At 50.3% G+C, this 5,915-nt stretch overlaps 1 protein-coding gene across 1 annotated transcript in view; it reads right to left on the bottom strand.

Moving 5' to 3' along the window:
* Positions 1–4,674: 4,674 nt before the first annotated feature.
* The window catches only part of PTPRE (protein tyrosine phosphatase receptor type E), a 150,162-nt gene continuing 148,921 nt past the window's right edge, over positions 4,675–5,915 (bottom strand). The window contains exon 22 of the transcript XR_004301702.1: positions 4,675–5,836. The gene's annotated coding sequence lies outside the window, so the exon portion shown is untranslated. The remainder of the gene's footprint in view (positions 5,837–5,915) is intronic.

Genomic DNA, 5,915 nt, shown 5'->3' with positions numbered 1-5,915 from the left:
GCCGAATGAATGCCTGAATCTAGGCGCGTCTCTGGGTCAGTGGTAGTTGCTTTTGCCAAAGTGGCTGCCGTAATCACATTCCAAACAGCGTTGTCCGAGACCATCCAGAAGAGTGGCGGCTTGGGGGAGGGCGCTGGGGTGAGGCCGGCAGGGGATGCTGGAGAGGCTCCACGGGGCAGGTGATGGTTGAACTGGGCTGGAAGAGGGGTGGGGTCTTGGGGAGCGGAAGAACGGGGAGTAAGTTTAGGAAGTGCAGCCCTGATGAGAAAAGGCACTTTATTTGAAGGTGCGAGTCACGAATGTGTCATTGTGGTAGCAAAATACAAGAAAATGTAAAATAATGGGATTTTTCTATGATTAAGCTGTTCTGCCAACACTTCAGATTTCATAGTAATTATGAACCTTGCATATAGAAAAATTTCAATTAGCACATGCCTGGGGAATGGGATATACTGGTTAATTAAGAAACCCTTTAGGGTTCAGTTCTAACCAAAAACCTCACTGCAGTACATCAGCCTATCTCACCCTCGTAAGTGCACAGTATTTCAAGAGCGTAGTAAGAGCGTCTTAGAGGCCTGTGGATGCTGGCTCAGGAAGGCTCGTGATAAAGCCCGTCCTCAGGACACATGTTTCACTTGGCATTTTGGGGGGAAGCATCAGACAGTAAGCAACTAGGTCAACTTTGTCTTTGAGGACACGGTGCGAGAAAGAAATACCTACTTGCCCTGGGGTTTGGGAACTTCTCTGGGCCTCAGATTCCAAGTGAGCAACATCCACCTGATAGAAAGTTCTCAGTGAACAGAAACTATTCTTACGTTTTGTGCCTCCACACACCTGCATGATCTGCCCGCCAGGCTCTCTGACTTTCTGTATTTCTGTACACTGTGCCGGGCAGCTGCTGACTTCCTGAGGCCAGACCCCTCCCCATACACACACGTGCACACTCCTAGTAACACACACACACACACGTACTACACACATGCACACTCCTAGAACACACACACGTACTACACACGTACACGCTCCTAGTAACACACACACGTACTACACATGTACACACTCCTAGAACACACACACACGTACTACACGTGTGCACACTCCTAGAACACGCACAAACATGTACTCCTACACACAGACAATCCTACACACACACACACATTCATACAAGCACATACGCCTACACACACAATCCTACACACATACTCCTATGCACACATGTACACATCATAGTAACACATATTCCCACACACACCCTCATACAAACAGACATACACATACAAAGAGTACTCCTAACACACACACACACACACACACACACACACACACACTGCACTTTTCTCTGCCTGAGACTCTCCCCACATCCTTCCGGCTTCATAGACGGTAACCTCCAGTCCTGAGCTCGGCTCTGGTGGGGCTCCGCCAGGAAGCCTGGCTCCCCGGTTTCCTGGTCCGGCGTGGCCCCCACCCCTTGCTCCGGGGGCCTCCTGGGCTAATCTGCGGCACGTGGCTCCGGGGAAACCAGCGCACTACCTGGGAGTCGGCCTCGTCTGCTAGCACGAAGCTCTGTCCTTCACGACGGGCAGACCAGGGGTCCACCAGCACGTTCCAGTGGCCCCAGCCACACGACGTGGCTGAGCAGCTGTCTGTGAAGTGACATTTTAAAACCCATAGGCTTTTTATTGAAGGAAGGGTGGGGGGGGGGATGGAGGCAAAAACAGGAGCCACAGACCGGGGAGCCACAGACCGGGGCTGAGTCAGAGGGCCTGCTCGCCAGCATGTCTGCGTCTCTAGGACTCCGACGTGGTGGGACCGCGACTCTTCCCCTGGCTCCCCTGGCCGGTGAGCTGTTGCATTAGCCCTGCGGGAATAGCCCTCATACATAGAGAAGGGGACCCCCTGGGTCCCCGGCCACATCTGATCAGTCTGGGCAGAGGCGGTGGGTCCAGGGACAAGGATTTGGCCCAGGCCTGCCAGACTCAGCCTTTTGGCCGCCGGAGCATGATCTAGATCCTGGGAGAGAACATGTGAGCAAGTCCCGGGGGGGGGGGGGGGGTCCCAGGGGTGGGAGCCCGCGGTGAGTGCGCTTGTCCCTGGGAGGAGGTGTTGTCGGGAGGTAGAGCAAGGCTGTCAGGTGTCTGCGTGTGTCTGGACTTTATCCCTACCTGGAGGGGCTGAGGAAGAAAGGAAGGGAAGGCTCCCTCAATCCTACACACAAGTCAGGATGGGGAACCTGGGACTCGACTGCCCCGCACTCACCGGGTGGAGGCTTCCCAGGTTGTCACGGGGGGACTACATCGCAGATGTCGACTCCATAAAGCAAAGGCTACCTCTTCACTAAAAATGAGTCAAGATACGTGGCTGGGATACTATCTAGGAGTTTCCTCTAGGTGAGCCACTGAATCGTCTTCCTGGACGCAGTTCCAGCCCCCCTCCCCCGGATTCCAGGGCCGTGCAGAGAGACCAGGCCTCTGAGGGCAGGGGCATGGTCCTCCCCATCTTGGCGCCTCCAGCGCTGCACATGAGCATCCAGTAATCTGTAAACTGGGAGTTTGTGAATGGTGGTCTTTACAAAGGACAGAATGCCCGTGACTTGTTCGCACAAAGCCCCTCCTCGTGTCTCCACCATGATTTCGCAGGAATGAAAGATCTATTTGGTATGTTAATTGGGCCCCAGAGGGCCCTGCTGTTGGGCAGAATCAGCCTCATGCTCACCAACCCAATCTGTAAGCTGGGGAGTCCCAAAGTTTCCCGGACGAGGGGTTTAAACAGCCATCAGTGACGATCTTCTATAAAGTATTGAAGGGAAATATTTCTAATCTGAATAACAAAAGGTTGGGTGTCTTGTGATAAAAAGAATCACAATAAATCGAGAAAAAGTCAAGTGACTTTTTGGAAATGGATAAAAAATTTGGAAGCTGGATAAAAAATCCGAATTTGTGATTCACAGATAAAATACAAAAAATAAAAGTGTGAAAAGATGCTCGACCCACTGGAAGTTAGGGAAATGCAAGTTGAAATGAAGTAATGACTTTTTTGCTTCTAGGTTTTGCAAAAACTAAGAGGTTTGCTCGTATCCAGGGTTAGTGATGCAGAGGCAAACAGGAACCAGCTGAAGCACCGGCGGTAAACGAGTTAGGCCATCTTCCGGCAACTTGGCAGTTACTACTGATAATTAAGATGATACATATTAAAATGTGTATAGCCCAGAAACTCCACCCCTAGGAAGCTCTCCTGGAGAAGTACTTGGTACCCGAGAGCAAACGCACGTGCATGCAGGTGTTTTCGTCCCAACACTGGAGGATGCAAGCCAATGTCCATGATGGAGGAATGACCATCAGAGTCTGTGAGGTTTGGAGACTACGAAGTAGCCCTTTAAAGGCAGCTGAGGAAGCTGCATGCGTGTGGACATGGCCAGATGCTAAGACAGAACGTTGAACAAAATGGTGATGCACACAACTGCATAGAGGGGACATGTTTCGTCACTTCTAAGATGCAAAGTTTTCATATATTAATTCTCTAAGGTTCAGATGTATCTCACCTTTGAGTCCTTCGGTGCTCGGAAATGCCATGTAGCCTGGTAGAAGGCATACACCGCCTTCCTAATCCACGCCATTCAATCCTAGCCAGGCGCTAAGCTCCTCCGGCTGTTGGCTAACCTGCTCACTAACCTGCAAGTCTGTCTGAGGTCATTAGCATGTGAAGGCATGTTTGAATGTTTCCATTTGATGGGGGGGGGTACCCCTGCAGCTGGCCTGGTGTTTCTTCCTTTTCTGAGGCTGTGGTCTCGGTCAGATTGGTTGAATCCCCTGGTCCTCGGTTGTCTGGTTGATGCCCATTCTGCCCCCACCATCCCTCTCCCAAACCTCCCCTGTCTGCACCTACACTTCTCTAGTCCCTTTATCCCAGGTCCTGCTGTACCTAGAGCCAATAAGGGACATGCAGACATGCAGACAGACAGACCTGTAAGGAACACCCAGTAATTAAATGGTCCATAGGAGCAAATGGCATTTCATAGGAGGTGATATTTGGGGGCGGGAGGAGAGGGAAAGGGATATAAAAGGTTATGAAATCATCCATTTTAGCAAATATAACAAGCCTCATAAAATTTATTAATAAATACAAATAATAAGAAGCATATGTTTAAATTCCACGTTAGCCCTGGGATATCTGAAATAGGACGTCGGTGTGTGGGCCCGGGAAGGAGGTGAAGGTGGAGGGGTGCAGAGAGAGATTTGGGGATGACCAGAGACATATGGATGTGCAAAGGGAGATCTAACAGGGTTTCAGATTTTAGGAGGCAAAGCAGTGTTGGAAGGACTTTCTGATTCCACCTGGCCGTGGACTTTAAGCATTCTGTCATCTTCCTTGGGGACTCCGAGAAGCCACTGCTCAGAGCACAGATCCCTGTTTGGATTCCAGTAGGAGCACAGGCTCCCAGAAGGGCGAGTTATTACTCTGTGCTGCACACGCGGGTCACGCCTTCTGAAGAGCAGCTGGGAGCGGGGGCCAACCCCCAGCCACCGTGCCCAGTGTCTGGGCTGCTTCCCTGCCAGGGCTGAGCTAGATGTTAGAAGTCCTAAATTAATTGTCTACATAACTCAATGTCTACCTCCTAATGAATGTCTTGTCTAAAAGGATGTAAGGCACAGTTCGAATGCGATGAAGAGATTTCATGGAAGAAAGAGACACAGGCTGGAAGTCAAAGTAAAGATTTATCCTTGCATCAGAATATTTTAGATCTTGCAATTTGCATATACAAAGAATTCAGCAACATTCACTGGCATTATAATCAGAGCAAGATCAAATTATAGATGTAATAAAAGAAAATATGATAGTTGAAACTGGGAATACATACATATATTATAAAGATTGCACATAAATTAAACACAACTGAGTTAAACAAAATTATCAGTAATCATACATTTTAAAAATAACATGGGCATGTCTCGGAATGCTGAAACAGACATGTCAGGCTCATTTTAAAAAGTTTTTAAAAACACATAAAAATACCTTTTAAAACACTGGTATGCATTCTTCATTCGTCTAGCACGTGGAGAGACAGTAAAGTGAGTCACACAGTGACCGTGCAGCTTGTCGATCAGAACGGTAGGCTCCTAATCGCTATTTGGCATTTGAATGCAACCGCATGCAACATACAAAAACGTGACGGGAAGGACGGCGGCGTCGGTGCCGTCAGCGTGGTACGGTCTGTTATGTACAATGGACCTACTTTGACCGAGGGGGAAGAAGAGGTCAGCTTTCTGGCTGGCACAGATAGGGCAGCCAGTCCCCAAGTGCCCAAAGAGACTGTTTGGACCGGAGGGGGCCTTGGACTGGGTGCGGGGCCTGGGCAGAGGCCATGAGGCTACAATTCCCAGGCCCCCAGAAAGGCCAGTGCCTCCGAGGGCCAGCAGCTTCTGCTTTGTCTCCAGAACTGGAAGGGCTACGGCAGGTGCCAGGATGCTTGCACTGGGCACAGGAGACGGAAGAACACACACAGGGGGCACTTTCCCAAGGGTGCCCCGGATAAGGTTGATCTTAATCTCCATCCAAGAGATGCCAGGTGGCCACTAAAAGGCCTGACAGATTCTAATGAGGGTTCCTAAATTAGACCCAAACCCATTCCCTGACTTTGACTTTAGTTACCTTCACCACAACTAGCCGGCTCGGTTTCCAGGGTTTGGTGCCGAATGAAAGCTTGGTTCTCTCTCTTCTCCTTCAGTCAAAGAAAGGCTCTGGACTTGGGGTTTTAACAATGAAAACATATGGGACGAGCTGGTGAGTCTTGCAAAGTTCCCTCCATTTTCCTCCTCGACCCCAATGCATTCTCACTGTACTGGGAAGGAGAGAGGGATGCGTTCAGCAGTGCGTGTGTAGCCCAGGGATGCGGCGGGGGGGGGGGGGGGGGGGGGGGG

The sequence above is a fragment of the Phoca vitulina genome, unplaced genomic scaffold (genome assembly GCF_004348235.1).
Source record: "Phoca vitulina isolate PV1807 unplaced genomic scaffold, GSC_HSeal_1.0 scaffold28, whole genome shotgun sequence".
Taxonomy (NCBI): Eukaryota; Metazoa; Chordata; class Mammalia; order Carnivora; family Phocidae; genus Phoca; species Phoca vitulina.
The sequence above is the reverse complement of the archived record's forward strand: the minus strand, read 5'-3'. Positions and strand labels throughout refer to the sequence as shown.